The sequence below is a fragment of the Bos indicus genome, chromosome 23 (assembly GCF_029378745.1).
Source record: "Bos indicus isolate NIAB-ARS_2022 breed Sahiwal x Tharparkar chromosome 23, NIAB-ARS_B.indTharparkar_mat_pri_1.0, whole genome shotgun sequence".
NCBI classification, from domain to species: Eukaryota; Metazoa; Chordata; class Mammalia; order Artiodactyla; family Bovidae; genus Bos; species Bos indicus.
In genome coordinates this window covers 32,115,233-32,125,583 of record NC_091782.1, presented here as the reverse complement: position 1 = coordinate 32,125,583, position 10,351 = coordinate 32,115,233, and the positions used below count along the sequence as shown (strand labels likewise).

The following is a 10,351-nucleotide window of genomic DNA, read 5'->3' as shown; positions in this document are numbered from 1 at the left end:
GCATCAATAGTTTGCCTTCAAATTTCTAAATTTGTTTATTAGAGGGTATTAAAATTCCTTCGGTCTGTATTTTCATTCTTGGCCAAAAGATTATTAATAAGGTCACAAACTCTAAAAGGTTTTTTTCTTAAAATCATGTGTCAAAATGGTTTCATTTCTGCAGTATCGTCCATAACAGAACTGAAAATGGCAGGTCTATAGCTTGTTGAGCTTTATATCTGCCTCCATTTCCTTTTTACCTCTCTGAAATGTAAACTCTAAGGTTTTAAACTCTAAAGTTCTTTTTATGCAGTGCAAATCCTGTGATTTCTAAATATGGTTGGGGGAAGAAAAATCTGTTAAGCAGTCAAAGTAGTGGAGGCAAAGGAGACGGACAGAATTGATTTAGAGAGATTGTGTGAAGATGAAATTTGGGGCAAGTAGCCTGACCATGACCTAGATTTCTGAAAAAAGAAGATGCATTCCTTCTTCCCGTTTCAGTTTAGTTCAGTCCAGTCAGTAGAAAAGCCCCCGCCCACGCCGGCCTACATAACTTTTGTACTTTACGTGAGAAGGGTCTCTTACAGTTGGCCGCGTGGCCTAATGGATAAGGCGTCTGATTCCGGATCAGAAGATTGAGGGTTCGAGTCCCTTCGTGGTCGGCTTTTTTCCATTTGCTGGTCTGATTCCCTGCCAGGTTGGAGAGGCTTAAAATCTCATTTGTTTCCTCTCCTCTCTTGATGCTGTTGCCCGGTTGTGAGTGAGTTCAATCAATTAATCGGTCAATTCGTTCTTATTTAACAATTATATATTGGAGGCCTGATGTTTGACGAGTGCTATAGGCATGAACGAGGAGGGACTAGCACGTGTCCTCAAGGAGCTTACTTTCTACCGAACCCGACAAATGAAATAAACACAGAAACAAAATAACTAAAACTTGTTTCACGTCCTATGAAAGAAAGAATTTATAGGCTGAAATAAAAAATTAGGGATGGGGGCTTCTTTAGACGGAATTTTATTAATCCTGGCTTAAGGAATAATAGTGCTATGATATAATAGCTCGCTGAGAATATGAAGGCACTTGGTCTTTACAAAGCTGAAATACTGAACTTTTGAGGGGGCAGGGATCACTTAAAAAATCAACTAAATGGGGAAATGGCTAGCTAAATTTCTGGAAACAAATATCTGACTAGGATTTCTATAATTGTAGCTCTGAATGGTTTGAAATAGATGTTCTCCAGATTTTCATTAGCTACCACAAATATAATTGCCTCTACCTCCTCCCTTTAGAAAAGCATAAAGGCAGAAGCCACCAAAGGCTTTTATTCCAATTGAACTGTACTCTGGAGCAACTTTTGTGTAGTCATGAGACCTTTAGTTTTTAGCAAGAGCGCAAATGCCACAAATGGAACTGAAAACTATGGTATGATCCAGCAAACTCCACTTCTGGGTATATATTCAAAAGATTTGAAAATAGAGTCTCAAAGAGATATTTGCACCCATGTTCATAGCAGCATTATTCACAATAGCCAAGAGGTAGAATGAACCTAAATATCCTTAGAAGGATAAATGGATGAATAAAATGTGGTATGTACCATGGAATATTATCGTCTTAAATAAAAGAAAGAAATAGACCTTGAGGACATTATTCAAAGTGAAATAAGCCAATCACAAAAAGACAAATACTTTGTGTCCATTGACACAAGTGTTCAGTTCAGTTCAATTCAGTTGCTCAGTTGTGTGCATCTCTTTGTGACCCCATGTACTGCAGCACACCAAGCTCCCCTGTCCATCACCAACTCCCAGAGTTCACTCAAACTCATGTTCATCAAGTTGGTGATGCCATCCAACCATCTCATCCTCTGTCATCCCCTTCTTCTCCCGTCATCAATCTTTCCCAGCATCACGGTCTTTCCAAATGAGTCAATTTTTCACATCAGGTGGTCAAAGTATTGGAGTTTCACCTTCAGCATCAGTCCTTCCAATGAATATTCAGGACCCATTTGCTTTAGGATAGACTGGACGGATCTCCTTGCTGTCCAAGGGACTCTTAAGAGTCTTCTCCAACACCACAGTTCAAAAGCATTGATTCTTCAGTGCTCAGCTTTCTTTATAGTCCAACTCTCACATCCATACTTGACTACTGAGAAAACCATAGCTTTGACCAGATGGACCTTTGTTGGCTAAGTAATGTCTCTGCTTTTTAATAAGCTATCTAGATTGGTCATAATTTTTTTTCCAAGGAGCAAGTGTCTTTTAATTTCATAGCTGCAATCACCATCTGCAGTGATTTTGTAGCCCCTCAAAATAAAAGTCTGCCATTGTTTCCACTGTTTCCCTATTTGCCATGAAGTGATGGGACCAGATGCCATATCTTAGTTTTCTGAATGTTGAGTTTTAAGCCAACTTTTTCACTCTCCTCTTTCACTGTCATCAAGAGGCTCTTTATTTCTCCAAAGATACATAGTCCAGATATACCTGTTTAAAGGAAGCAGCACGTAACCATTACCCCTCAGAATTCAGTTCAGTTCAGTTCTGTTCAGTCGCTCAGTCATGTCCGACTCTTTGCGACCCCATGAATCGCAGGACGCCAGGCCTCCCTGTCCATCACCAACTCCCGGGGCTCACCCAGACTCACGTCCATCGTGTCAGTGATGCCATCCAGCCATCTCATCCTCTGTCGTCCCCTTCTCCTCCTGCCCCCAATCCCTCCCAGCATCAGAGTCTTTTTCCAAGGAGTCAGAATTAGGAAAACAATATTATCCTTTAAGGAAGGGTAATATTTACACCACTGGCATGGTCAAGCAGACATTCCTATCTTTGTACAGGTGCATATTGTACATTAAAGAAGGCCCTGTCAGACAGGGACTATGTTATGTTCAAATTTTCTTGTGCAGCCTTAAAAACTTAAATTCTATTCCATCATAGAATATATGAAATAATCAAAAGTACAATGGTGATTACCATTTTATGGGAGGGAGGTAAAAATGACAGTTGTTTAATGGATACAGAATTTCAATTTTGCAAGATAAGGGTTCTAGAGATCTGTTCCACAGCAATATGAATATTCCTAAAACTACTGAACAGTACACTTATAATGGTTAAGACTTTTTTTTACAATAAATAAATATTCGTTAAAAAACCAGTTGGCTATAAATGTATGGGATGATTTCTGGATTCTCAATTGCATTATATGTCCGTCTTTATGCCATTACCATATCATGTTGGTTACTATAGCTTTATACTAAGTTTTGAATTGAGGAAGTCTGAGTTCTCCGCCTTTGTTCTTCTTTTTCAAGATTTTTGTATGTTCATATTGCAATTTGGTATGAATTTGAAGAATGGCTTTTTCTTTTCTGTAAAAAAAGTTGTTGGAATTTTGATAGAAATGAAATTGAATCTGTAGATCACTTTGGATAGTATTAACATCTTAACAGTATTAAGTCTTCCTATTTAGGAACTTGGAATCTCTTTCCACTTATTTGAGTCTTCTTTAATTTCTGTCAGCAATGTTTTGTAGATTTCAGTGTACAAGTCTCTCATTTCATTGGTTAAATCCATTCGTGGGTATTTTATTATGTGTTATTTATTTATTATGTATTATTTATTTATTATGTATTATTATAATGTGCTATTATAATTGAAGTTGCTTTCATAATTTTCTTTTCGGTTTGTTCATTGCTGATATAGAAACACAACTGATTTTGTATGTTGATCTTATACTCTGCAACTTTGCTGAATTCATCTATCAGTTGTAGTTTTCTTGTGATCATGTCATGATATTGCCATCTGTAAGTAGAGACAGTATTACTTCTATACTTTCCATTTGAATGACTTTGATTATTTTTCTTGTCTAATTGCTTGAGAATGATGTTAGCTGTAGTTTTTTCTATAAATGTTCTTTATCATATTGAAGAAGGGCATGATATTTTAAGTGGTGAAATACAGTTTGCTTCTCACCTCATGTTCCATGAAATGGAGATATCTGTAATAAAAATGTATGAAGTTGGGTTAAAATAGGAATACTGTCATTTCAAGTGCTACTTTTTTATATCATTTATAAGAAATTGAGGGATATTAGAGCTGATGAGTTAACTGACTTCTCTAGTAAATTTCATAGAGAAATCAGACTTGTACTATGGCTTTCCTAGGAACCCTCTGATGGTAGACCACACTCATCTCATTTACAGTCAGACCTCCATATCTGCAGGTTCTGCAGCCATGGATTATAACAACTCCATATCAAAAATATTCAGAAAAAATATTCCAGAAAGTTCCAAACAGGAAAACTTGAATTTACCATGCACCATCAACTATTTACATAGCATTTACGCTGTACTAAGTATTTAATCAAGAGATGATTTAAAAGTATAAAAGAGAATGTGTGTAGGCTATAAGCGAATAATTATGCCACTTTATATGAGACTCAAGTATCCACGGATTTGGCATCTGTTGGTGGTCCTGGAACACCATGGATACAAAGAAACAACTGTATATCCACTCATCAATAGGCCTGTGTTGTAGTGGTTATAGTTTGGTCACATTTGGACCTACTTTCTATATTGGGTATTCCACATTTTTTTTAAGTATCTTTTTTTATTTCAGCTGGAGTTATCCATAATTTAGTTGAATTTTTAACTTCACTTTAAAAATCTTAGACTTGCTTTATGCTAGTCAATATTGGTTAGGTCGATCATATGAAATCAGTTACTAGGATGAAGCTTATCATTCTAAGAATAGCTTAGTCAAACCTTCACTTATTGATACTTTAACTTTTAATTTCTTGTCAAATTATGGAATGCTTCACAAATTTGCGTGTCATCCTTGAGCAAGAGCCATGCGAATCATTTTCAACTTTAGTATGTGTGCTGCCAAGGCGAGCACCATTCTGCATTATTTATTCACATTTTAAAAGCCAAACAAGTCAGGCACTCATTCCCGATTACCTTGCAAACAATTTTTAGCTAGTATGCAATCATGTGTTTTCTAAACTTTTTGGATATACTTAACATCTTTTTCTGAAACAGAAAGCAGGGAATTATGAGAGTAATACAAACAACTCTTTTTACAAGGGAAGTCTCAGAGTAAATGAATACTTCCAATATTTCACCTATCTTCTGAGTTTCAAAGTTTTCAAATATCTACAGGCTTTAATTTCTAAATAAACCAGCTTTCTTTTCACCCACCTAGTCTCTTACATTTTGACTATTTCAGGATAAAAATCAATGATCAAACAAGTACAGTCATGAGTGGTCATAATGACAGAAATACATTACCATGCATATATGAATCTTCAATAGCTGTCATTAGTCTTGGAATCTGGGATATGTATATTCTTCTCCTGAGAGATAAGGAAATCCTGGAATATGGTGTTCCTGAGCAGAATCAGTCATTTGACTGGAATATAAGCAACATAAGGTATAAGTTTATTTTACGAGTTTAAAAAAATTAAATTTTAATTTTAATTCTATCCTATTCCATTTTATTTTTATACTTTTACTGCCATGGCTCCAGAACTGCATTCCTTGGTACATAAAAAGCACTCATGATATACTTGATGGAAGAATGGTGATTAAAAATACCCTAAATGTCTAGGGGGAAAAAAAGTGGATAAATGAAATAGACTATATCTATCCTGTGTACTTATTTGCAACATTTCATTCTAAGGAAAAAGATAGTGTTTACACGGAAAGAGCCCAAGATACATTAGGTTTTAAAAAAAAGTCAGAGAATGGTATACTTCCTATGACTTCATTTCTGTAAAAACAAAATATTTATATATTATATATACATGAATTCAGAGAAAATAGGAGTGTACAAAATATAATAAAATATTGTTGGTGGTTAGATTTGGAGGAGAAGAAAGGTGTAACTTTCATATTTTATTCAGGAGTTAAGACGGCACTCAGTTTTGACTAGGAAACAAAACAATAATTATTAGATGCCAGCGAGGGTGTGAATGTGCCTAATTTACAAAGGAAATGTTTGAGAACTAATTCATGACTTTTAAACACGGAGAGACCATGTTCAATATAAAATAAATAGATCTATATTAAAATCCATAAATTTATATATATTTATAGACCCATAAAATCCATAAATCTATATATCGTTAATTTCTTATAAATAATATAGATCCATAGATCTATATTAAAATCAATAAAAATCCAATCGATCTATATTAAACATCTATATAAAATATCTTTGCAGACAGCAGTGTGCAGTGGTAAAGAATCCTCCTGCCACTGTAGGAAACTCAAGTGACGCGGATTCCACCCCTGGGTGGGGAAGATCCCCTAGAATAACAACCCGCTCCAGTATTCTTGCCTGGAAAACACTATGGATACAAGGAGCCTGGAGGGCTGCAGTCCATGGGGTCCCAAAGAGCTGGACAGGACTGAACCACTGAGCACACACACGAGCACTAACGTGAGCCACAGGTGAGTGGGCTTGGCAGGGAGTGCTGCAGGAAGTATTCACGGCCGGGTCTCTGTCTGGGAAGAAGCGGAAGAGCAACCAGGAGAAACAGGCGGGGCACCGGTCCACGCCCACTTTCTTCTCCAATACCAAGGGAAAGGGAACTATCTGAGTTCCAAATCTCGCTATTTTAACATTTCCTCGCGCTGTCTCAGAAAAACCAACCTCTTGTACTCTCCCGTCGTTATTAATCCTTCGCCCCAAATCTCGTGACTTCCAAAAATATCGCGATGTTTCAGCTTTTACTATTTTTCGTTAGCAGTCCCTGTGAGAAATTTTTTAAAATCCGTTTTTAACACTATGTTGGTAAATTACATACGCATATTGCTCTTCTCAATATATTTTGTTTTAGAAATTAGAAGATGGGAAAAAAATGAATGTGTCAGAAGTGGGATTCGAACCCACGCCTCCATACGGAGACCAGAATCCCCAAGGTGGGGAAGCTTCGCTTGAGTCTGGCGCCTTAGACCACTCGGCCATCCTGACACCTCGTGAAAAACAGGAAGATTTTCCACTAAAATAGATCAGCGTCTGTGTGACGTATAGTCCAGGAAGAAGTTAACTTCCGGATCGAGACTAAAAGGCCACCCGTGGCTTGAAAAGGAAAACAGCTTATGTTTCTGGAGGGAAGGAAAGAAAGAACCGAACGACGTTTATAGCCCAAGTCGCTTGGTAGGTTTTCCAGCCTCTCATCTTTACCGAAACCTTGAGCGTGGTTTTTGCCCCAGGCTTATTTTTGAAGACAGTTTTTGAGGAACAATAAAAATCCAACAAAAGCCCCAGATATTATGGCATAGACCATTTTATTGTCTCTGATTCCTTTTCGTCCCCAGATGTGCCTTGCCACTGGAGAAGTGTTTGTTTGGGGCTCCGAAAGTGACGGCCGAGGAACAGCCTTGGAAAGTCCTGTAGGGCGACAACTCCCGCCGATGCAAGACTTGATGAGACCAGTTTCTACGCAAGAGCTTGACCTGTTCCAGGTCCGGAGAAACTCAGTGTGACACGCTTGCTTCCCGACCTTCCTGGTCACTCTCGGATATTCCTGATTGAAAGTCTCCGTGGCGTCCATTGCCAGGTAGTAGATAAAATGGCGATTTTTAAAAGGGATGGCGGGGTGAAAATAAGGGGAACGTGCCACACTTCCTGACTCAGACTTTTTCAGCTCTTTCTCAGCTTTGTGCAAAGTAATATGAGCTTTGAGTCTGGAAGGTCACATATTTTAATGAAACCTTGAAGGGCAAAGAGTAAGAAATTATTCTTCCAACTAGGCTGAAAGCGAAATATTTTCAGATGTCCGTAATTATTACCTTAAATTCTACAAGTGGAGTCACTAGATCTTTATCCAGTTTAATTTAACTTTATATTGGAGTATAGTTGATTTACAATGTTTTGTTAGTTTCAGGTGTACAACTCAGTGATTCAGTTACATGTATACATATATCCATTCTTAAAGTTTATCCAGTTTTAAAAGCTTTTAATACACACTGCCCACCTACCTCCCCAAATTCTGAAGCAATTTAGTCATGTCTCGGAGAAGGCAATGGCACTCCACTCCAGTACTGTTGCTTGGAAAATCCCATGGACGGAGGAGCCTGGTAGGCTGCAGTCCATTGGGTCGCTAGGAGTCGGACACGACTGAGCGACTTCCCTTTCACTTTCATGCATTGGAGAAGGAAATGGCAAGCCACTCCGGCGTTCTTGCCTGGAGAATCCCAGGGACGGGGGAGCCTGGTGGGCTTCGGTCTCTGGGGTCGCACAGTCGGACACGACTGAAGCGACTTAGCAGCAGCAGCAGCAGAATCATGTCTGACTCTTTGCGACCCCATGGACTGTAACCCGCCAGGTTCCTCTGTCCATGGTTTTTCAGGCAAGAATACTGAAAAGTGAAGTCTCAGTTGTAGACTCTAGCCTACCAGGCTTCTCCGTCCATGGGATTTCCCAGGCAAGAGGACTGGAGTGTGTTGCCAGTGGGCTGCAATTTCCTTCTCCAGAAGATCTTCTGGACCCAGGGACTGAACGCACATTACAGAAGATAACCCAAAGATGACCAACAGAATACTGTGATTAAACGGTTAACAACAAAACATTTTGCTGGGTGACACAGTTTTATTAGTGAGGTTCAATATTCATGTTTCAAGGATTTTTATATTCTTCTCTAAATTGCTTACCCAGCCTTTGAGGTGTTCATCCTTCCTTGAATTGTGAAACTCATTTTACGAAAAATAAACCCTTCTGATAGTCTTTATTTACTAAGAACCCAAGAAGAAATTTCTTTTACTAACAAGAATCCTATTAAGTCCCTTAAACACTACTTTCCATGTATAGAAACTATAGATATAAAACTCTAGTTTTATAGTGAGCTATAAATTTTACAAGGTTCTCATGTGAGTCTTTAAAAACCAAACTGTGGCCCACATTTAATGTGCTTATAATGTTACCATTGCTAACATTTACTTTTATTCCTGGTCATTTTTTAGTTCCATCTCTTTCTTCCTTTATTGGAATATTAAACTCCTGATATTTTGATTTTATGCTTTAAATGATTTGAAGTACTTTCTGGAATAGGTAAGGTATAATTAAATATGTAAACAATTTTACAATTTATTAACAATGCTTACTGTGCAACAGATCTTCCCAGAGGCCAGTGTACATTTTTTGAAAATACCTGAATGAAGGATTTTGAAAGGCCTCAAAATTTAAAAGGGTGGGGCTTACCTAGTGGTCAGTAGTTAAGACTCTGCTTCTACTGTGCAGGGCACAGGTTCCATCCCTGACAGGGGAACTAAGATCCCACATGCCTCGGGGCTCAACAACAACAAAAATTTTCAAGAGTGGAGGGGACTAAAAAAAGATGACTATGTTTGCTTATACCAATTTAAAGAATAGGATTTAATTTCCCACCTTGAAATTAATCTCTTCACTGTTTTATGTGGAAATGTACTTGGGGCAATACTGTTATATTTAAGTATTGTTTGCACAATGTAAAATCTAAGGTATTAATGCTTTATTAATATTCTAGCAAAGTCAGTTCACCTAGAATAATCTACACTGGTTTGACTGAACTTTCTCATTATTCTTTACAAAGACCTCTCAAAGAAATTACCGGGTTAAAGGAGGTGCAAGAGTGTAGTGATTTAATTGCATAATCAAGTCAAAATTTATTGCAGGGCCATGTTAGTTTGTACTAACCTCTCAACCTCAAGAAAAAGTGCCCTAAGGAAGAAATGCAGATCTAGGCTTTCCGTTTCTCCTGACCACCATGGTTGGCACTGAGGTCTCCTGAAAGCACAGTGTTTCACTTACCCACAAATGGTCTTTTGCCTCATCCCACTATTTCATGTTATTTTTTTCTCCTCTTAATTGACTTTATTAATTTTTCCAAGGACAGAGTTAGGTTCTCTTGTATTCTCAACAGTCAAGTTCATCTGGGGCACCTAACACTGTTTAACTTTTTTTTGAATGAATGAATTGTTGTCATGCATTTGTGAAGAAGCAACCCACAAATCATTGGTACACTAAGAATCTTTCTAGTTTTGCTGGGAGATGTGTGATTTCCATCCATACTTTGGTCACGATCACTGATGAAGATGTTAACAAATGGATCTATTTACTATATGCTAGCTCTTGCTCTTACTTTCTTAGTGCTTTTAAATGTTGCCTTTAAGGCAACTGTCATGTGCATTCTCTCATCTTGTCAACTGCGTATCCTAGATGGCAGTTTCCTTTCATTCTCTGAAACTTTCCCTTCTAGGCCTTGTCTGCTCTTGGGGAAGATGCTCTTCTGTACCCACCAGATCAGTATCAGAAAAAACAAGAGCAGCTGAAGACAAACACAATTTTCCTGAGGCAACAAAAAAACAAAAGAATGAGTGGTTGAAGTACCACTCAACTTCAA

At 37.9% G+C, this 10,351-nt stretch overlaps 1 long non-coding RNA gene, 2 other non-coding genes and 1 pseudogene across 7 annotated transcripts in view; 2 read left to right on the top strand and 2 right to left on the bottom strand.

The window, feature by feature from the left end:
* The first annotated feature begins 568 nt into the window (after window positions 1-568).
* Window positions 569-641, top strand: TRNAR-CCG (transfer RNA arginine (anticodon CCG)). The gene has a single exon. It is a non-coding gene; the product is annotated as a tRNA-Arg (tRNA).
* Window positions 642-4,766: 4,125 nt separating this feature from the next.
* On the bottom strand, window positions 4,767-4,863 carry LOC139179155 (U6 spliceosomal RNA; annotated as a pseudogene).
* A 1,952-nt stretch (window positions 4,864-6,815) lies between these two features.
* The window catches only part of LOC109576650 (uncharacterized), a 35,139-nt gene continuing 31,603 nt past the window's right edge, over window positions 6,816-10,351 (top strand). Inside the window, exons 1-3 of one of the 5 annotated variants that reach the window (XR_011563289.1) lie at window positions 6,824-7,128; window positions 7,290-7,531; window positions 8,448-10,201. This is a non-coding gene — a long non-coding RNA (uncharacterized lncRNA). Of the gene's footprint in view, window positions 7,129-7,289; window positions 7,532-8,323; window positions 10,202-10,351 lie in introns of those variants that run through there. The other 4 variants (XR_011563285.1, XR_011563286.1, XR_011563288.1 and 1 more) reach the window with 4 other exon arrangements.
* On the bottom strand, window positions 6,837-6,942 carry TRNAL-CAA (transfer RNA leucine (anticodon CAA)). The gene is made up of 2 exons: window positions 6,905-6,942; window positions 6,837-6,882 (listed from the first exon to the last, which is right to left on the bottom strand). It is a non-coding gene; the product is annotated as a tRNA-Leu (tRNA).